At 37.5% G+C, this 22,678-nt stretch overlaps 2 long non-coding RNA genes across 2 annotated transcripts in view; both read right to left on the minus strand.

Moving 5' to 3' along the window:
* LOC308062893 overlaps positions 1–15,449 on the minus strand; it is a 33,143-nt gene extending 17,694 nt beyond the window's left edge. The window contains exon 1 of the long non-coding RNA XR_013927736.1: positions 1,542–15,449. This is a non-coding gene — a long non-coding RNA (uncharacterized lncRNA). The remainder of the gene's footprint in view (positions 1–1,541) is intronic.
* Positions 15,450–17,249: 1,800 nt separating this feature from the next.
* On the minus strand, positions 17,250–21,694 carry LOC308062896. The gene is made up of 2 exons (XR_013927739.1): positions 21,260–21,694; positions 17,250–17,608 (listed from the first exon to the last, which is right to left on the minus strand). It is a non-coding gene; the product is annotated as an uncharacterized lncRNA (long non-coding RNA).
* Between the last annotated feature and the right edge of the window lie 984 nt (positions 21,695–22,678).

Raw genomic sequence — 22,678 nt, forward strand, 5'->3', positions numbered from 1 at the left:
TAACAGGAAATTAAAAGCAGCACATCTCAGTTGTCACTACAGTGCACATTGATACTTACTTGAGAACTATTTGGCAAGAAAAAGTACACTGAACTATATTTCACTTTTTAGAATTCAAATATTTAGCGAATGGAACATACAAAATTTTGCAGATAAGTAGTTCCTGAACTCTTTTTTTTCTGAGGTACTTCAACAGAAGTCAGAAATAAAGTTGATTATAGTGAGGTCCTCCTCAGTTATTGCACTATAAGGACTTCTTAAAAGCCAGGAAAATGCATATAACAAAACCCCCACAGGATTTAGTGAATACAAAAAGCAGAATTTGATCATGCAGACAGAGAGATGAAAAAAATCTGGAACTGGGTGATAAGAATGCCACAAGAATTTCCCCTTATTTGATATCACAGATATCAAGCACCAGTTGGAGTACTGTGGTTTAGAGTGAAAGTGGTTTAGAGGAAAGTGGTTAAGGTAAAAAACATTGCTGGTAATGTGGATTTCATAAGGCAAACAACGTTTTTCCTCAGTAATTCCATTGCCCATGTCTTGCAAGGATTCAGTATCATCATGAGAACTGAAAACACTGTCTTTTATCACAAACAGAACACAGAATAGGCTAATAGGTATCATAAAAATACAGGTCTGCCAAAAGTGACGACCTGAACTTCTAGATTTTAAAAGACTTCAAATTTCCCTAAGGCAGTCTCCACTCTCCTCATGCTAATGAAAAACTTCTTTACAAAATACTCAGGGAATCATACAGGTATACCCTAAAGAGCCTTATCATATATAAAGAACATTTCTACAAAAAATAATTATTACTTGTAAATGCCATTTGACTTGTCAGGTGCTGAAGGAAGATTCATACCTCTAGCTATAAACAAAGGGCACTCATTAATTAGTTTCCCAACACAAAAATACTATGAGATGCAAACACAAGTCAGTGGCTCATGCCAGATGCCCAGGTATCAAATCATAGAACTGGACACATCTTGCACCATTATTGCTGGCATAAAAGCCATGGAGCTCCTGAGAGGTAGCCAGTCAACCCAGACAGACTCATTACTGCAAGGAGCATTAAATTAAACAGTGGCATAAAGAGTCACACAATATCTCATAGTCTAACACATTGATAAGCTGATTACTTAAGCAAAATACTGTAGAGGGCTGTGTGTGCCAGTGTGCATGCATTTAAAGTACTACACATGCACAGGTCACTCAGATGCTGCATTAAATTCAATAAATTAAACATGAATCATTGGGCACGTTAAATGAATTGCAACCCATAATCATCTAAGTAGCAACAAGGCATTCATTTAAACTGATCTAGATGGATTGTATAAAGAGTTATTAAATATAATGGGAATACAAATTACAAGTTAGAATCCCTGGAACTCTTTTCTGGTTGAAGGGATTTTTATAAGAAATCAGCAACTGAAACTATGCATATGTCTTATATTTTGGGAACTCCTTCACTAGACACTGGTTTACTGAGGTAGTTTATATGCAAATAAGATAATGTGAGACTGTAAATAATGTACCTGCATGATGGTCCACTCTGAAATCCTGTGCCTTGTCTGGGATAACAGGGTGGTAGAATACAGAGCAGTATTGTTGATGAGTATACAAAACAGCCAGTTGGGTCAGGTATCTCCAGAATTTCAAAGCAGGCATATTTGGTCTAATGAAGAGGAAAAGGTTTATTTGAACTTATTCTGGAATATATTGCGGTTACTTAGATTTGCTTTATCTGCTTATTCAGAATGATTTCATGGTCCAGAGAGAAAAGCACTGTTCCTTTAGTCAAAAGATTTAGAGTGGAATTCATCCAGCTAAATGCAGAGGCCTGCTCTTTATCTGAGTCACCCCAGTCTCCATGTATAATCAGTAGAAATCTAGTCACTATCGACTGTGAAGTCTAAGACAGAATTCGTCTAACTCTAAAATAGACATTTTTAATACATCACATGGGCTGAATCCTAAAAAGCTCTATTTCTCTACAATGAATATAAAGGGAGGCTTAGCAATAGCTGTGTTACATGTGTCTAAGGAAGATGAGGTGACTCCTACTCCTAGAATCTTCTCTTGGCTTTCTGGCTAACCTGATGGATGACTCTGGAAGTTGCAAAACTATTAAAAAAATAATCAGGAATGCTATTTTAGACTTCATTACTCTATTGGTGACATCTATTAGGCAATATCTGTGCCTTTCAGATATCTATATTTACCCATGGTGACTGCCACCTTTCATCTCTTTGTACTTGTGTTCTGCCTCCCATTCTGTCTGTTTTGTATATTTACTGTGTAGTCTTTAAACAAAACTTGTTACTTTTGCATACAGGATGTAACAGGACAGAACTTCAGTATCAGATATGCCTCTTGGAGTAACACCATACAGGTAGCTAAAAATGAATTTTAACTGTCATTGGTATTATCTGAGGTCAGGAAATTTTTCTTCCCATCTAATGTGAATAGGCCATGGGATTAAAAAAAATAAAACTAAATCATTATTCACATTGGTATGAAAGAAAAATGCAATGCCTCACAGTATATTCCCAGCTGTACTAGGAAGGTGACATTGAAGTTAAATACCATGGGCAGGTTACCTGAGGATAACAGAAAAAGGAATAATATAAAAAACCTGCCTAAACTTACACTTGGAATAGCATATTCTGAAGTGGATTGCTAAATTTATTAAAAAACAAACAAACAAACAAACAAACAAACAAAATCCATAATGGAAAAACAGAGATTGTTTTAGACTGAACCATAATCTTTTTAAACAGAAGTTTAATTTAGTCATTAATTTCTAGTTGGTTACTAGTAATACTTTCCGGAAAATCTGAAAATTCAAGAGGCAGAATGCCACTCTAAGTTGCAACTGATAGTCTCAGATGATAACACAGGGGTAGCCTGCTCTGTGCACACTCTTCCTGGCCTGTCGCGCTTGCCTAGCATCAGAATTCTGCAAGCATTTTGCATAACTGTCCACGAACAGTGGCCACCTATGGTCCCTCCAGTGAAGCCTGGGAGTTTAGTGTGACCCTATCATTCATTATAGAACAGATAAGAACATACTGAAAGTAGAATTTGGAGAATTCCAGATTAACGTAAATGATGTCCTAACCAAAAGCTGCTTAAGATCATGTCTTAAAAGAGATTAATAAGTTTTTATTTTAATTTATTTGCAAGACAGTAAAGAAAATGTGAATTATTAAATTTAGGAGAGTTACCTAAAGTTGGGTTTTGTATATAATATAAAAACAAAAGGAGTGACTGAGGATCATTGATGAAGCATATTTTTAAATTTGATACTTTTTCATGTCTGTGACATGAATGCTTTTACTTTTATTAGTTCAATGCAAGGCCAAATTAATCTCCAAGGAAAAATCCTGGAATGAAAGAGGAAGTATTTTTGTTACGGGGCAAAAAATAAGAGAGAGGGATATTTAGGCAAATTTCAAAACTGCCTATAGTTTTTAATCACTAAAGCAATGTATTAATGGTTTAGAATTCAAATATCAACATATTTGTAGAATCATAGAATCACAGACATTCCACCCCTCTGCCACAGGCAGAGCCACCTTCCACTAGACCAGGTTGCTCCAAGCCCCATCCAACCTGGCCTTGAGCACTGCAGGAGTGGTGCAGCCACAGCTTCTCTGGGCAACCTTTGTCAGTGCCTCACCCACCTCACAGTAAATAATTTCTCCCTTATAAATAATCTAAATCTGCCCTCTTTTAGTTTGAAATCATTACCCCTTGTACTATCACTACAGACCCTGGCAAAAAGTCTCACTCCATCATAAGTGCCCTTTAAGTATTGAAAGGCGGCAGTAAGGTCTCCCCAGAGCCTTCTCTTAATTAATACTAGAGAAGATTATAAATAAAAGTTATTCAGAAAGGTATTCAGAAGGGTTACCAAAACCAAGCATGGTGGCAGAAGAAATGTGGCAGTAACTGTAAGGTTGCACATTTAAGGCAAGAATAACCTTGACTATTAGAATGCACTATAAATTATTATTTAACAGAAGCCAGCCACGGTAATGAGTTATGTGTCACTGCATGACCTCAGTCAAGTTCAATGTCCATGCAAGCAAATGAAGCAATATAACACAATAAAAAATGAAATAAAGATTATTATAATGTCATTACCGTATGTCATTCTTTCATCAAAGTGGCCAGGATTTCACCAGCTGAATTCATTCTACATCCCTAGCACTAATACACAAGGAATAAATACTTTTTGCATCAAGGTTGTGTTGCACAGCATGGTAAACAGCTTGGTTACCAAATAACAACCCATTAAGTCAATGGTAAGGCTTTTATTACCCAAAGTAAATTACTGCAGGTCTCCAAAATAGCCTATACTGTGGTCAGCCTTCATGGCAGGATATTATTCTGAGCTAAATTCTATGTTGCTGTGAAATTAGATTGGACTTACTCAAGCCAGATAGTTTAAAGGTATCTTGGGTGTCTTTTTATTACAATACAGTCATCCTGAGTGGTTACAGCTCACAGATTTAGACATCTAAATTTAGATGTTTACATGCAAGCTAAGCTCCCATTGCACTCAATGGAGATCTAATCAGATAAATTTAGTGAAACCTAGAGATCTATTCAGTCAACCTAAACTAGACAGTTACTTTTGTATAATTCTTTTTAGGCTATCCATAGAATTTTCCTCAGCATAATATAAGTGCAGCATTGCCTGTTCAATGCAGTCTCAGGACCCTGGGGTGTTCCCTAATGTAACCCCAGTATTATCACTGTTATCTAAGCTTTGAAATTTCAGTCTTTATGGATGGAAACGCTACTCTTTTAATTTATTCCCTTGATTTGATTGCCATATAGAGCACTAGAAAGAATCAAGTACACAATGGTTATTCATTTAAATCTCAATTTGAAACCTCGAACGTGAAGCTCGGTTTATGCATGGGCTATCAAGAGAAAGATCAACAAAAAGTGGAGAAGGATAACACTCCTTTCTGACTAAAGGTTAGTTTCCACTAGGTGAGACATAGTCTCCTAAAACATCTGGTGCATAAACCAAAGCCTGACATTTGAGTTAGTCCTTTACTCTCCTGGCTGTAGAAAACACTGTAAATTACCTCTCAGTCTTTCACAACAGTCCAGGCTGCCCAGGACTTATTTTCAGGCTACCAGACTAGTCACAGCAAACAGCAAAACAGCTGCATGTGTTTGGTTTACTAATTTCTTATTGTACAGAAGGAAACTAAGAGATGGAAGAACAGTAAGATGGAATTAGAATTGCTAGGAAAGGAAATGAAGCTGTAACCAGAAATAAAGATTTCAGGACTTGTTCAGAAACCTGGAATTGGTGATATGATCTTGTCCCTTCACACCTTTCTTTTTAGGTCCAGGAAAATGATGCAGAGATAATGGGTGCCGTGGTCACAGTAGCAATGTTATTAATATATCCTGTGGGAATTACTTAGATCATAAAGATTAAGTTACATCTACCACAACTGACCACCAGTTCTGCCTTCAGTACTAAACATGTCTAGACGTTGCTCTAACAATACTTTACCATCCTCTGGATCCATTAGACTTTCCAATAGTGCCGCGTCTTCTGAGAAACTTCTCTCTCTTTCTACCTTCTCTGACACATCCCCAGCTGTCAGTATAGTAGCACGTGTACAGCACATACCATGGGCCAATTCTCCGCAGAAATCTGTACTCTCTGGAAGGCCGTGCAGACCTCTGCCGATCAGTAGCATCATCTGTTGTGCAATACAAGGTTTTAGCTGGCAAAGGTCTATCGATGCATACCTCAGACAGATAAAAAAAGTTACCTAGTAGCTTTAAAATATTTTCTACAATGTGGCTTATGGGTGGTATGTGAATCTTTTCGTCTACTTGCTCATTTTAAATGACGGCATCAAATGCAAGTTTCTATGAAAAACCAGTCACATAGAACTTTGTAGACAAGGATAGGTGAATTAGGTTCTAAATGTTATCTCTCAGGGAAGTTTGCAATGACTATCTAGATGGTAGTAAGGGAGATTAAGTCATCATAAAAACTTGAGTTGGAGTAAAGTCCCTACTAACCTATAGCAAGAATTTCAAAATGTATCCCAAATAGAGTATACCATTTTTGAAAATTTGAATGCCATGCAAACCACTTTTATGTTAAATTTGAGAAGGATTAACTATTTTCTATTAAAATGTACCATTCTCTAATATTACATATATATGTTACAGTTTAAAACAATGTGCATTTTTCTTATACCTATAAATGGTTTATAGATGATAATTTATTAGATAGCACATTTCACAGAATCTCAGGATCACAGTACAGCTGAGGTTGTGGGGACCTCTCATGAGTGTGCAGTCGAACCCTGCTGCTCATCAGAGGGTCAGCCAGAGCAGGTTGCTCAGGACCATCTACGTCAGCTTTTGAGTATCTCCAAGTGTGGTGACTCCACCACCTCCCTGTGGACCCTGGCCAGTGCTCAGTCACCTTCACAGTGAAAGGGCTTCCTGAGGTCCAGAGGGACCCCCCTGTGTTTCAGCTGGTGCCCGTTGCCTCTGGTCCTGTCACTGGGTCTGGGTCTCTCGCCTTTACATCCTGCCTTCAGGTATTTATGCACATTGGTAAGATCCCCCATGAGCCTTCTTTACTGAATTAATTCTACTTCATATTAGCATCTAAAAGCTATACTTCTAGTCTAACCGCGTCATATTGACTCCAAGTACTTAGACCTATTTTTCCCTGTTAATGTATTCCCTCAGCAAGACAAAAGCTGAAAAACTGAAATGAGAAGCTAAACAGGAACTAGTGACTGAGTACTTTACACAGGCATGTCTGTCAATATTAATTCTGGAAGAAAATATTTTCATTCCTATAAATGCAGTAACTCTATAATAAGATCAGTTCAAAAGAAAAGCAATTTTGACAGCAGTTTTGAAGGTTACTGGAACCAGTGGACAAAAATCTATCTCCAATAAGCATGGGAATAAGAAAATCTTACTTTGCTAGAATTTCTTTCTACATATTACAGGAAAATTAGTTAGAGAAGTGAAAAGTTATCAAGTGATTATAAGTTAGCAGGTGATTATTAGGTGAAGAGTTTTACCCAGTTAAGTCAAATGCACATGTCTCTGATCGCATTTGGAGCAGCATATTGTGCATATGATTGCCTGCCAATGATTCCTCTGGCAGAAGGATCAAGTCCTAATTTGCTTCAGAGGGCTGCCAACAGGATGACAATCTAGCCTTGCATTTTAGCATTGACTAGAAGATTAGCTTGCCACTAAAGAAAGGTATTTGACTAGCTATGTACAAATCATTTACAATGCATTTTAAGCCACGTTTACATATACATTATATATTTCATCTCCCTGATTCGTTCCTCCAGTTTCTCCTTGTTAGAAATCATGGCAGCATTTTGCTTCCATCAGGGAGAGCAGGTGAACAGTTCCAGCCATTCTATACACCTGCATTAATGCTAAATCAGCTCTCATGAATTGTGCATGAGATCCAATATGTTATAGTCATTAACTCTGGCACAAAGTAGAAAAGCTTCTTTAGATAAGGCTTTCCTTTACCATGTCAAGCCAGAAATAAAAACTACACAAGGTAGTGAATCAGACCTTAAAGATTTTTCCCTTTTACTTGTACTAAAGAAGGAACATGCTTAAATTAGGAAACAACAATTGCAGGAGAAAGGAAGAAAAGATGAAACCGTGACACATAAGCATTACCTGCGATTAGTTTAATATATAATTTGCTCGGTTGTCCATGATCCATAACAGTAACTGAAGTTTTAGAGTACATTTATATCCATTACAGGCAGAATAAGCCTCATAACCTACATTCATTTCCTTAGTCCGCTAATTGTGTTTTCTCCCTGAAAAAAATTGATATTGCCATTAAATGAGAGTCTATCAGTACAGCGACTGTTCCACCTTCCTCGTCAGGGTCAGAAACTGCCATAGCCCGGTTAAGTGTTTCCCTCTAGTGTCCACATACATCACATGCACTGAATCTTTAAAACCAGTGGGTACGACCGGAGTTCGGTTAATTTTCAGTGGTGGTTACATACTCATTATCCTCAGCATCCCAGGCTGAGGCTCCAGGTCAATGATAACATAGGATCAGGGTCATAGATTAAATTCTTCACCCCATAAATTGTAATGTTTTTCCTTCTTATGTCTGTTATTATATCAAAAAGTAACAACTATTAATCTCTTTGGGTTTTAATAGTTTTCCTTCCTTTTTTTTTTTTAAACTCCATTTTACTTTAGTGATGCCAGACAGAAAGGTGGCATCTTCTCCCTTAATTCTTTTATAAGAAATTTGTAGAGATCACTTAGTATGCAGTTATAGATCCAATTAGCATAATAGACAACTTTATATAGCACAGTTAAATGATCAGATTATTAAACAGCCATGCCAACCAAAGTAGTGGACTGATTTTCATTTCTCCTGATTCACCTCCTCAGTCAAATCTGTATTATTTGGTTTGGGGGGGGTGGGGGGTGGGGGGAAGCCTTGTTTTAGTTTATTGAATAGACTTGGAGTGATTAATTTTGAGTTAGTTGCGTAACAAAATTATTTTCTCCATATTGACACTTTGTTTCATCTGAATTTTAGTTGGAAATTCTATGTCCCACTTTTACTTATGCTCATTTACATCTTTTATTGAGCATCATGCAATTCAGAATGATTTCTCTGTGCGTTACTTCAGCTATCATTCTCCAGGACTGGCGAACAAAGCCAGTCTGGAAGCACAGTTTATAGCAGCTCAAAGGCAGTTTGCTGACAGAGCAATGTAATTGATTCATGTATTTTGCAATTGTTTCCTCGAATTGACTCATAATTAAATGCATTGGCTTGGTTTAACAATATGAAAATATTCTAAATCAGATCAACGAAGTCAAAGCAAATCAGTACATTTACATTTTCCCTTTAGAAAATAAGAGGTATCTGAAAATAAATACTTTTTCCCTAGCAGAAAATTTCAATTGTGTAAAGTTATAATTTCCAGTTGCAAAATTTGCTTTGGCAGAACACACTTGTGCACTTGAATACTACAGCCCTCTCAGTAGCCATATATATTATGACCTCTTTTATGTTAATTATTATTTAGTATGTTGATGATGATTATTTAGGAATTATCAGCCAGCACACTAAGGTTCTTTAGATCACAGTGCTCCTTCACAGTCATAGTCTACAGATACCAAGTTTGTGATGAATGTATGTGTGGATGTGTGTGTAAGAAACAAAGAGAAAGATAATGTCTTTGAAAATCTGACTTGCCTTTAGGTAGCACATTTCTGTCTTATTGACCTTTCTTGCTTCTTTGTGTACTAGTCTGGGAATTTTATGAAGTCAGTATTTTCCTGTACTTACTAAAATAGTGAAGTCTCAGAGCTTCATAAAACACAAATGCCATTGCAACTGAAAAATGGTAAAAATGGTATAAGAGGCAAAGAATTTCAAGTCCCAGTTCAAGTACCTACATTTTATTTGCTCGAGGGTATGATGCTGTGAGAGAGGGAGGAAATAAGGGGGAAAGAAAATTTACGACTTTAGGAAAGATTTTACTTCTTAATGATTCAACTGAGTTTTAGAAATACCACTGCAGGCTTATGAATTTTTGCAGGACTAGTTTCAGTCACCTTTATAAACATTATCCTTCTATTTACAGCACAGTGCAAGGTGTGCTAGATGAAGAGCTATAGAAAAATTACTGTTCCTTTCCTATGGATCTTTTTGCTTGTTTGTTTCTTTGTTTTTGCTTCTTCCTTGTTTCTTCTTGTTTCACTCGTTTCTTCCTCACTTCAGAAAATGAGCCTTGTGTGCCTGTACCATGTGGCAGTCCATCTGTCCATGTGGCAATCCTCTGATAACCATTTCAAGCTAATTTCACCTAATAAGGAAGAAGAGGCCTAAAAGACATGAAGAAATTGCAAGCTTTATAAAGCTTAAAAAGGAAGAGGGGAAAATTGAGTACCTTTGCAGAAAGACAGACTTCGATGCACAAGATGTCTGAGAACATGAGATCAAAATATAATTTCAAAAAATCCACACGTGCAGCCCAGAGCTAATGACAGCACGTAGGCCTACCCAGTGCCTAGACAGTAGCTGTGTGGGCAACTAGAGATGTGGCAGAAACTGGAGGTACTACAGAACATTGGCAAGAAAGTGATGTGTCATGTAAGAGTTCAAGAATAGTTATAAAAAAGAAAATGCAAAAATCTGTAAAAGGTCATGTTTTCTTCAGTCTCGTGCTCATGGAACAACTCATTAGCAATTTGCTAATTTCAGAGGAAAGCTCAATGGAGGATCCAGCTTTTAGTGTCATTCATACTGCTTTGTTAACTGAACAGGTTTCATTTTTTTCCATAGTTTTCAGAAAAAAAATTAGGAATGTACCAAACCAAGTCTCATTAAGTCCATTATACAAGAATAAAAGCAACAGCCATTACTTTCATTATCCTTTGTATGGAATTGTGAAATTTCCTTCCCCTCGCAGTGCCCATGCAATCAAGGACAGGAGAAAGCCCAATAAGCACAACTCCTCTGAAAATGAAAAGAACATAAGAAGAGAGGTCTATGAGTATGGGAAGAAGAGGTTTAGTGCTTAACATGGGATGTAGAATCTGGGTTCGTTTTCCACATGACTTCGGACAGGTCAGAATTCTCTAAGTATCTGTCTCCTTTAGAATGGCAGCTAGTTACCCTATATCTGTGTATCTGTGAGGAGCCATGATTGAGGTACCCATCCCTAAAATCAGTATAATAGCATTTCTCTCTCACAGGAATTATGTAAAAAAAGTATGTTGATGATGATGAAGCAATCAGATACTGCTGTAATCAATGTCTTACATTGTATTTGGGATGGCTGATGCAGCCACTCCAGAGGTAAGCAACAAAGAACTGTGAAAAATCTTTTCCGTATAAAACTTTTTTTTTTAAAAAAACTACTGTTGGGTTTCCTCAGGAAAGACGTGATCTGAGTCTCAGTCTGACACCATACATGCTTGAAAGCTATTATAGCCCAGTTTCCTGTGGGTAAGTGATTTCCCATGTCCCCTTCTCTTTGCAGTAGCTCAGGTGACCTCACTAGTTCTCCCAAGCTGTACTGCCATCTGCACAAAGCACCAGCTTTCTTCTGTGCCCTGCTGGTGTCTCGGCACCCAGAGGCTGGTTCAGGGCTGGGCACACATCGAATGGCTGGCAAGCACACGTGGGCTGGGTCCTTACCTGGCAGGCTAAGGAGGACACATACTTTTTTTTGTACCTCCTATAGAATCCTTTTTTTCACTGTGTATTATTGGTACTTCCCACTTGCCATGTTTCTGAATTTTTAACCCTGAAGTTGAAATTCAAAAGCTAGTAAGGGAAGGCTCTTGTAGCCCAGCAGTCCCATAAATATATCACTGTCATTGCTACTAACAGGCTACAGGCTAGCAGGACTTGAACTGACTTTTCGGAACCCCAGGACGGAGGCCCAGCAGCCTTTGTTTGAACTGGGACTGCCTGGACCTTTGTTTTGGCTTGTTTAGGTGTAACAGCAATTTTTCTATGTGGACAGGTTGCTATGCCTAATTAGTTTTGGATTTGCTTGTCTTTTGATGGTACAACCATAGTTTTTCTATAGATAGAGTAAAAAGTAATTCCTCTGTGTAAAGGCAAATATTTACCACTCCAGCATAGTGATGTAGTGGTGGAGCAGCACAGGGATGGTATGATGGCACTGGGAACACAGGATACAGTGTGGAGGAGTGCAGGGATGGGGGTGGTAAGAAAGAGGTCACAGGATAACACTGGAAACGTCAAGGATGCAGACAATTCATCAGTGGTTAGTTAAAGAAATGGGCATATGGATCTGGACAAAACTGGATTTAGGGGTCACAAAGTGAGGAAAGAAAAAGTACCTAATATCTGTAAAACAGTTTACATACAAAATATGGCTGTAACATGATGATGCAGACATTAACAAAGGACAAGGTGCAAATCTTGGCCAGAAAACACAAAAACTGCCCAAAGTGAACCACAGTGAAGAAGAAACCATCAACATGATACTTCCCTGGCAAAAGGAAATCCATCTAAAAGATGAAAAGAAAAAGAATCCATTACCATCACTCCTCCCAGCAAAGAACACAGGACACTGAACCTTTCCACGACCCACTGCTCCCTGCCCTCTTCATGAGAAAGGCTGGACCCATTGATCCAGGACCCAGAAGGGCAGTGGGTGACTGTGCACAACAATCTGAAGTACTTTGTTATTGCCAGACCTATTTGTAGTAATCTTAATTTCTTTATTTTCTTACCTTTTTTCTGCATTAATTAGATATAACAGTTCTTTTGATTATTCTTTTGAGATTTCAATTATACCAACAATAAATTCTTGGCTTTACTTATGAGGTGTGTTTCTTTTTTGCATTACAAGATTTTGAATTTAGCAGAGTAACAGACAAACAAGTAGAATGATTACATAAATTCTCTTTGGATGCCAGGCTTAGAACTGAAATCCAATTGTATCAACAGAGTAAAATCCACTCTCTTCTCTATTTCTCTTTTATTTTCTTTTGGTCTTGATACAACTCTTTGCTACTTAAGTCTCTTGTCAAAAATCACAAGAGCTAAGCCTTCCTTTCACAGCATTAGTGTGGATACTTTCACATCAACAATCTAAATAGCAGCACTAATTCAGCAACAAAATAAGAGGCTGGTAGGTTACTATCATTTATTTAAAACTGAATTAAGGGAGATTTACTTCAAAATGTAAGAGAAACTTTCATATGAAAAGAATAATTGAGGTTGGAACAGATTAGATCTGGAGGTTGTGGAAAAGCTTTGTAATTTGAATTTTTGAATTACAAGTGAACCAGGGTACTACAGATTAATAGTTCGAATGGAGCCAAGTCTGAGCTGGGGCAGCAGGATGGAATAGATGGCCTCTTCAATCCTCTTCCTGCTGTATTTTCTCTGATAATTCTATACATAATGCATTAACTTTTATTTCCTAGTTGACACTTTTTCATTTGTTGCTGTGTCTCAGACTGAGGCTAGAAGGTGTTTTTTTGTTGTTGTTTTGTGGCACAGAACGTAGAAGAATGTGCAAAACCACAGTGCCAGATACAGCAACTATCTCCCTGAGTGAAAAGCAGCAGCTAATGCTTCTGTGAACATCTAAATCAACTAGTGACCCCTGTATGTATAATTTCATTTCATTTCATAGGACCTGATGGCTTTTTATGATTTCTTTGAGACTCAATATCCTCCTTGTAACAATGACATAGAGAAAGAATTTAGTTAGGGAGTTTCTTTTGCAGTGCATATATGCTGATATTTGAGGAAGGATGTTATGGGATATTTGAGGAGTCTTGTTGGACTTCATGAGACATATTACGGGGCATTTTAAGGGGATTGCAGGAATGTGCAGAACCTACTATGGGATGTTTAGGAAAAAGGACAAAGGTAGGGGCAGGGATCAAGGTGGATTGGGAGGAGCAGGCATGGAAACTGAAGATGAATTGGAACTAAAAGAGGGCAGGTCACAGGTAAGCAGGTCAGTACTGTTGTGTGGCCAAGCCTATACCTGGCCTCTCCATTAAACTCTATTTCTACCTACCATGTGCAAGCACGCTCTCTGTCCTCTGTGTGTGTGCATATGTATGCTTGTGCACATGCTCTGCTACTGAACTTCAGGCTGGACCACCTAGCAAATATAAGGACAGCATCTGGACAGGCCCAAGAACTGAGCAGTTGACAGCATGAATAGAAGAATTCCAGTGATGGATCCAGTATATTTAGGGTTTAACTGTACTGGTGAAACAGCAAAAAAACAACCACAAAATGTCTGAGCACCCTATAGGCCTCACGTTAATCTTTCCCTGCACTGAATACAAGCATGAGTGTGGTCAAAGTACAGTATGCAAAGAAGCTTGTACAGTTACTAAAATTATGCATAAATCAACAGAAACATGTTATACACTTCAGGTTTATGGCAATATCTTTAGTGTCACTACAGGCTCTACTTTGATCTGATTACAAAAGGCTTGAAATAGTATAAGAAAATACTTAAAATACGCTCAGTAGATCTATGGGAATAGGTTGTTACCTAGACAACTTGACTCACCTGCAGTACTAAAACCAAACAAGGAGTCTATCGCAGCTGGAAGAGCTGTGACTAATGAAAATTCTTAGGGACTTCTATTAAAATTGACACTTAAAATGTAGGTTCTAGATTTGAAACATGAAAACATGCCAAAAAAGAATGGTATGACCAGTGGGTAGACAAAGTAGTTTTAATATTCTATTTATAGAATTGATAGCTTTTCTTTGAAAAATTTTTAATGCTGTAAATTATATTTGCCTAGTATAACACTCTTTGTTTTCTGTTATTCTCAGTTTGTCCTAAGACAAGGAAAATCCTAAACACCTTTTTGCAAGCTACATGCTATTTTGAAGTCCAGTGTTTTACACTTCACTTTTTGTGTAGACTGAAAAGTCAAAAATTTTTGTGAGAACAAAATATTCGTCCAGGGGGCAAGAGTGCCATGCAGACACAAAATGTGCATTATAAGATATGAGGGGTCCCCCTGCTGGAATTTTACATTATTGCAGTCCTAAGATAAATGCACACGAAAGATCACACTCCATAGTTCAAACTATTTCTGAAGCATGCTGAAAAAAAATTAAGAAATCTGCTAGTCTAGTTGCAGTAATTCTTAGAATTTTGCAATGTGCACCTGTATGGAAGACCATAACCCATGTCACAGCCATTTCTGAGGAAAATATATCAGCCACATTCATGTACATTTAAGCTATTGCAGAGGCATCTAGATTTCAACTCCAAGGAGAAGTTATACAAGTTGTAGTACTTCTCAGCTACTATTTTCAAGGAATCCATGCAAGTTGAGCACCAAAGATATGCCAGTCAGAGACCTAGTATTCGGTCTTTAAGGGTGTTATAAAAGCCTATACAAAAACAGGCTCAACTTCCAAGTCTCCTTTCAAACTACTCAAAATCTTAATCTTAGAATTTCAACATTATGATGCTAAACCAAACAGTCCTTACAATAAAAGGGAAGAAACTTAGGAACGTATAAAATGGTCAAATAGCAATCATAACTGGAACACAGATGCGTAAGAACACGCAGTCTTCAGAAAAAATACAAGCAAAGTAAAGTAACATGGGTAAAGCTAATCTGTGTCAAAATTATTTTCTAAGCAAAATTGTAACAGAGATTCTCCTGGCATAGTACCACACACGAGATTGAAAATAGAAACAGAGATATCCTGCCCATAATGCTATTAAATAGAGTAATTCTGCTGGGAATTGTATCATGAAGGGAGGCAAGAAGACATAACAGAAAGAATAAACAAAAGTAGTCAAGTAAGTAAGATTGCTTATAAATAATAAATTAGTTTATTGAATTACCTGAACTATGGACTTCAGCATTCTGAAGGTGGATGCAGGAGCGGCCTGGAAACTAGGACCATGCGTGGCAATCAGTTAGCTGAGGGGAATTTGCTCGAGCTTGTCTAGACAACAATTAACATGATGAGGCATGTTTGCAGAGCACAGAGGAGTGGGAGAGGGATGGCGCCAAGGAAAGGTAACACCTTGTTGTTAATTGCTGGCAGTTAAGCACCAATCAGGGATTGCCTAGTATGCAAGGCTTAGCTTCAAGAACCAATCTGTTTAAAACGCGCAGCTTCTGAAAGTCTATAAAACCTCGTGCTTCTGTACAATAAATTGACATTTGCTTGCATCAAGCTGTGTCCCGTCTCTTCATTCGCCGCCGGTGGAGGTGTCTTGCAGTTTCTGATAATGGTAAGGAATGCACTAGCAGCGGATCCAGAAAAGCTGAGAGGTGCACAAGTGTTATAGCATATGCTGTCCAGTGTCTGAGTAACACAGGTACAGCACAGAACTGACTGACTCCCAGTGATGAGTATCTGGCAGTATATATTGAATTAAAAAAAAAAAAAAAAGAAATAGTATGCATTTGAAGCAAAGATTCAAGAGGAATTCTTTAAACTGTTCTGTGCATATCTGAGTTCTTCCAGACAATGATAGTTCCTGAAGTGCTTCTCCACAAACACCTACTGATATAGAGCAATTCATGTATTCTCAAAGAATTTTTGTTGTAAAATAGGAACATCAGATTTCACCTGCACGTTTCAACAGATGAGGCTGAGGTTTTCCCTTTGTACGCATGGCCCATTCCATACGTGTACAACAGCTTCAGTTTGATTTTCCTCATTTTATCGTGCCATTTCAGGGATAACCTGTTCTCCTTCAGCAACAATTTGTGGTTTTCTATGTAATCTGACAAGTGTGATGAAATATCTTACAAGGTCTCATTTCCTGTTGGATACTGGCTGTTTTAGTCATTTCAGCGTGCACAATTTATGCAGCAGAGATGAAGTGGAAAAAAGAGAAGAACAGAAAATCTGCCGGATGCAAACAAAAAGCCCTCGTGAAAGATCTAGGCTTAACACCGTAATTCAACACCACTTTGATGCCTTTTTATGGAGTTGTTAACTTCACATCAACCTGTTATCAACAAAGGTTTGTTTCTAGGAGTGAGGAATGTGAGGAATGCATTTCTAGCATGTGGGGAATAGCTCTATTCTGCCATTGGTGAAGAAGATCTTGAGAAAATGCCATTTAAGCACTACCTGTTGTTTCAAAAAACATTTTGCCTGCTTCCTATTCAGCAAGAAAATGTCTTCTATTCCTTTTTTCTTTTTCAGTCTAAGGCAGCTAGAGAAAAGATTTGTATTTAAGTTGAATTCTTTGCAGCAAAAAATAGCTTGGAGAAGTCTTTAGGTCAGTACTTATTACATCTAAGGTGTGCAACACAGGACTAGTTTAGAGAATAAGAAACCTTATTTCCTGGAGCATTTCACAAAATGTCAAAAGGAACATACTGCAGCAACAGTCTTGGCTGTTTACTGGGTAGTTCTTATCTGAACTATTATCAGTGTACCTGCTGAGGTTAACTGCCAGTTACTTCTTTTCCCACATATGTATAACATGAGTTTTTCAATATTCAAAAATACTATTTCAAATTACAGTCCACTCCAGTCTATTAGACAAAATATATTCTTTATTAGACGCATTCAGAAATATTCCTAAAGTTATTAAAAAAAGGCAAAACCACACAACCCAAAAAAAAACCCTAACAAACCCCTAGAAGATAGGGAAAATTAAGTTTTAAGTACCACTTTAGGAAAACACATATTTGACTTTTCTTACAGATTAGCGGTTACATATGTGGATGTACAGCTATGTAGGACAGGATTGGTATGTCTTCCTAGAGAGCAAAAATTTTGAGATCTTGGCCTTCTAGGGTTAAAAATATCAAGTAAGAGCAGGAGAAATGCTCTGCCACAATAAACCATCAGTCATGGAGCCTGCTAATATCACTGCACCTACAGGGCAAATGAATGCAGTTCTAAGGCATACTGGATCCTCAGCTGGCCTTAAATGCTCTTTTGGCTTCTGTGAATGCATTTTCTTCAAATGGGAACAGAAGTACAGAAACAGGAAGGGAAACGGTGTTGCCTCATCCCAGCACAGATTCACTTCTTGTTCGAACAAGGTTAGGGCATGCACTAAGAGGTAATAGCAAGTAATTACTCAGGTGTCTGAATACAGCCTAAAAGAAACAAGACCACAAGTTCCATGGAAGATTTATCCACTTGAAGTACGGAATAGGCCTTGTAAATACTAAAGCTTTTGCTTGTAAATTCAGCCTTGTAGTACTAGTTAATCTGACTTTTAATCTGACCTTTACTAAAACACATGGGACACTATTGCATTTTTAATTTGTTAAATATAAAAATCAGAATATCCATAAGTGGTGAGATTCACGCCCTAATTCACTAGATCCAAATACAGACGAAAACTATTTCCTGACTGAAACTACTGTGCACTCCTCTGGAATGCATATTCTACCTTTAACATATTCAAAGAAGGGAAAACAGCTGCTATACAAAAGGGTATAAGAGTGAATATTGGGAGCTGCAAGGTGAGACAAGTATGAAGATGAATCATCAGGAATGCTTTGCTGAGCCTTTGTAGCTGTATTCCCATTTATTAAAAGCACAACGACCATGTGATAGTTTCAGATGCTGGCAAATTGCCTTCAAAGTTAATCATTTGACCTCATATTCTGTAGCTCTCTCTGATTACACTGTTGGGCTTGCACATTCCCAAACCTTCAACTAAAGTCTCTTTCTCTGTGCTTTTGTAACTCATTCAATTAATTTTAATATCTCAGCAATGCTTCTGGCATGATGTTCCAAGGTAGCCTTTAGTCAAATTGGTGAAATTCAGTTTTGATACATGGGCTATGAGTGGAAAATTGGCTGGGCAGGCTCAGAGGGTTGCAATTAACAGGATAAAGGGCAACTGACAGTGAGGACCCAACAGTGTTCCTCAGGAGTCGGTGCTGGGGACAGTACTGTCGATGAAAGTCTTTTCTAATGACTTGAACAACTGAAGTGAATATACTCCCAGCAGGTTTGCAGAGAATATCAAACTGGGGGGAAGAGGTCAGTACACTGGAGGGTGGAGAAATTTCATTCAGAGGAATTTCAATAGACGAGAGATATGGACTGATCTCAAGTCCAACAAAAGCACAAGGAAAGTCCTGTACTTTCCTGTAACCCCGCTCAGCTGCGCACACTGAGTGCTCTGGCTAGAAAGCAGCTTTGCAAAATGGACCTGTGGTCCTGGTGGGCATGAAAATGAGGCAAGGTTGCACCCTTCCAGTGAAGAAAACATACTGGTCTCTATTAGCAAATGTGGCAAGTAGGTCTAGAGAAATGATTATTCCCCTTTATTCAGCACTTGTGAGAACCCACCTGGAGTACTTTGTTCAGTTTTGAGCTTTCCAGCACAAAAGATGATACTGTCATTTTTTTTTGTACTGTCATTTTGTCATTTTTATGTACTGTCATACATCATTTACCAAACTTGGAGCAAGTTCAGCAAAAGGGTCACCAAGATGATTAGGGGCCTGGAGCACAAGATATATGAGTAGTGACTGAGAGAACTGGGTTTGTAATCCTGAAAGAAAGCAAACTAAAGGGAGATCTACAACCTCTTAAAGAGAGAGTATAGAGAAGATAGAGTCAAATTCCTTTTAGAGGTGCAGAGTGAAAGGGCAGTTGGCAATGGACACGTATTGCAATAAAGGAAATTCTGACTAGTAAGAAAAAAACATTCACAATGAGGATAAAAAAAAAAAAAAAATGTGTCCACAGAGGCTGTATCTTTTCATAATGGAGGTATTAAAAACTCAGCCAAACGCACCCCTGTGAAACCTGCCCTAAGGCTGATCCTACTTTGAGCAGGGACTTGGACCAGATGACCTCCAGAGGTCTTCCCTCATCTGTTTTATTCTGTTAAGAAGACAGAGTCCTCTATAGGTTAATTTATTCCACCTCTTGCACAATGAAATGACTTACCCTAAGTCCCGCTCTCTTCATTGCCTAGAGAAGCAGCATAGAAAACTGCTTCTGTAACTGCTAACTTGTAGATGGTAAATATTACACAAAATAAATTCATCTTTCATCCAGGAAATTGCTCATAACAAAATCCCTACACAACTAGCTTTTTAGTTATTTAATCCCCAGAACAATTTATGAACTTAAAAGAGAAATCCTGGAGGAAAACAAACTAAACCTTACATGAGAAATATGAAGATTAAGAAAATGAAGTAGCAATAACTCCATAAAAATATACTTTCTTGTATACAAAATTCATTTCAGATATACGAACCCATAGGCTAAAAAAAATTCTAAGCTAAACTCCTTAGTCTATATACTGAATATTATAAATGTGTTTCAGAACCACTCAGCAATGATTTCTTTAAACACCAGCTTTTGAATAGATCCATTAGGAGATGGCTTTGGCTAAAACCCTCAAACTCTTGACAGCTGAGATTGATCAAAGAAAATGATGATCAATTTGAGAATAATAGGTTTATTTTAACTGTTAAGGTGATCTTTTGGGGGGCAACTAAATAAGATATGTTAAGCAGACTGATACCATTTATACACAGTAAGGCTGGATCCTAGCCCAAAGCTACAATTTTAGCTGTTAGACATCATCTGAGCTACTCATTGTAGATTCCTTTTATATCAATAAACAAATAAACATTTCAAGACATCAATCCTGAGAGAGTGCCTAAGTGCCAATAAATCACGTTCTGGAGTTGCCAGTTTACCTTCACTGATTATTAAGGAAGCCTCAGATAACTAAGAGTAAGGGCATGTAACTGTTTTTGGTCAGGAGTGTGTTTCTAAAACAGATCTCCTGATTGTAAGTGAGGACAATGCCTTCATCTGCATCTCAGAGTCATCTTGCAGCCTGTGAACTGAATTCCTTAAGAAGAAAGTAAAGCAGAAGATGTATTCCAAGATCACAACTGAATACTTCTTTGATCATTATTTGACAATGAGATTACAGTAAATCGGGAATAACCCCTCAAAATTTGCATAGTGTAGATCTTCACTCAGAATTACTTGTTTTGGTTCTAGAGATTCATTCCTATTGTTACCATCGTTTTCTAATTAAGACATACTCCATGACTGAATTTTAGACCAATATGTTTACAGAGATTAATCTCATTTTAGGAATCCAGTCACTAACAACTCATTCATGTTTAAGACTACTCATTTATTTCACTATGAGGGTACAGCTGATCTAGTTTTCAGAATCAGATGTCACTGAAGCTCTCAACTGATTTTTTGATTTAGAATGTGTCTACATTTATTGAAAAAAGAAGAAATATTGGCAAAAAAAGTTTTATCTGTAAATATTAAAGGATGTACAGAGGCCTTCTATTGACTTTTGGAAGGTCCCCAAGAATGTCATATTAATGTGGGTTTTAAGAGACAGTTGCTTCCCAGATGATCATTGGCAAAAGAGTTTTTTGTTTTTTTTTTTCCTTCTCAGGAGTTCTTAGTTCTCGTGTTTCCCACTTTATGGGGAACTTGAAAACAAATAAGTTTCCTATGACAGACAGTGCAGAAGACTATGATCTCTAGCTCTGACTGTTCATCAGTAAGATCCTGTCCTATAGGCATGATAATAATTCTAGTGAACTATTAGACAAGTGATTAAGCTTCATTTCAGGATGGACCGGTCAATCATGTCTACCAGACTCGAAACAGTTTCAAAAGTTGCAGCCTCCTGGTATACAATTCAGATGAAAGTGAATGATAAATGAAATGACTGAATCAAAATAATTTTACCTGCTGGAAATCTCAGTGGTGTATCACAGGAAACAGATGGCGGCAGAATTCACTGGTGATACATTTAATAATTAATTTCCATATGACTTTGTTGTATGTTTATATTTAAATTACTGCTGATATATTTGTTAGCATTTGCTTCAATTTTTCAGGGTTTATTCAAGTTCTGGTGTTCCTCTTAACTTCACTCCATCACAAATTTGTATAATAAACCAAGATAGCTACATTTAGTAAAGATGTTACTAAGTTTTGTCATATGACATTATCATTTTAATCCAGCATCACATAATTTACAAATATATTTTTTGCTACTTTTAGTATCCAGTGGAAAATACACACAGCAATGGTGCTAGACTTTGTAAGTTTTTCTGTCAAACTACGGAGGCCAGTGAGGTAGTGATGCAAAATCCTGTGCCTTTAGTAAACTAAAATCTACATGACTGACTTTTTCAACTCAGTTATATAACAGGAATATGAAGCATAGCCATGAATTTCAACTTGCTAGATCCCCCAAGCTCAACAATTGACAAACACATTAGTCCTACATGAAAGATAGCATTTTGGGATGCAGCCTGGAGACCAAGTTTGAAATTTTGAGTACTGTGTAATACCACACCTTGCCACTATTTAAAAGATGTTCTCTGGGGTCTTGAATCCCTCCACCGACCAAATTAAGCAGCTGGCCTAAGGGTTACAAGTCTTTCTTCCATGCTACAAAGCCCAGTACTACCTACTGAACTGGGCATATAGCAAGGAAATGGTCAGGGGTAAGATAGAAGGAAAAGAAACTACGTATGTCAGACTTTATCTCCATGTAGAGTCACGAAGTGTGGGGTAGGTGTGAAATTCCCCAAGTCTCACTGTTATATCATGGTCAGAGAAGTTCCACTTACTGCCAGGAAACTCACTAATGGAATTCAGTGAGTTAAAAAATAAGAAATTAAAAAAATCAACCCAATCCCAATCTGGAATTTACAGGAATGCAGTGCACAAACAATGGTTCATTTAGTGAAATGGAACTATAAAACAAAACAAAAACTGAGCTGGGCATTAAAAAGCTTCTGCAAGTTATTGTAAAGTGAGGCATCTAATTTATAGGAAGGGTGGAGAGTATTTTCCAGCTGCTGGTTAAAGTGAAACCATTCAGTGCTGCTCTGGAAAAGAAAAATGAAAGTTAGGAATTGTACATCATGATTTTGCACAGTGAAAATCAAAGTCCGTTAGGCAACTTGAACTATCTAAAGCATAAGAAATTAGAAAGTTTGCTATATAAATTGTTTTAGCTATGTACATATAGGAAGATTGTATATAACTATCCATGTCACACTACTGACATTGCTTTCAAAGCCCATGGTAAAGCTGACTAAACATTTATTACACAGACATAAGTTTTTCTACTCGGAATTAAGGTTAGTGTGG

This window comes from Falco punctatus, assembly GCF_963210335.1.
Source record: "Falco punctatus genome assembly, chromosome: 4".
Taxonomy (NCBI): Eukaryota; Metazoa; Chordata; class Aves; order Falconiformes; family Falconidae; genus Falco; species Falco punctatus.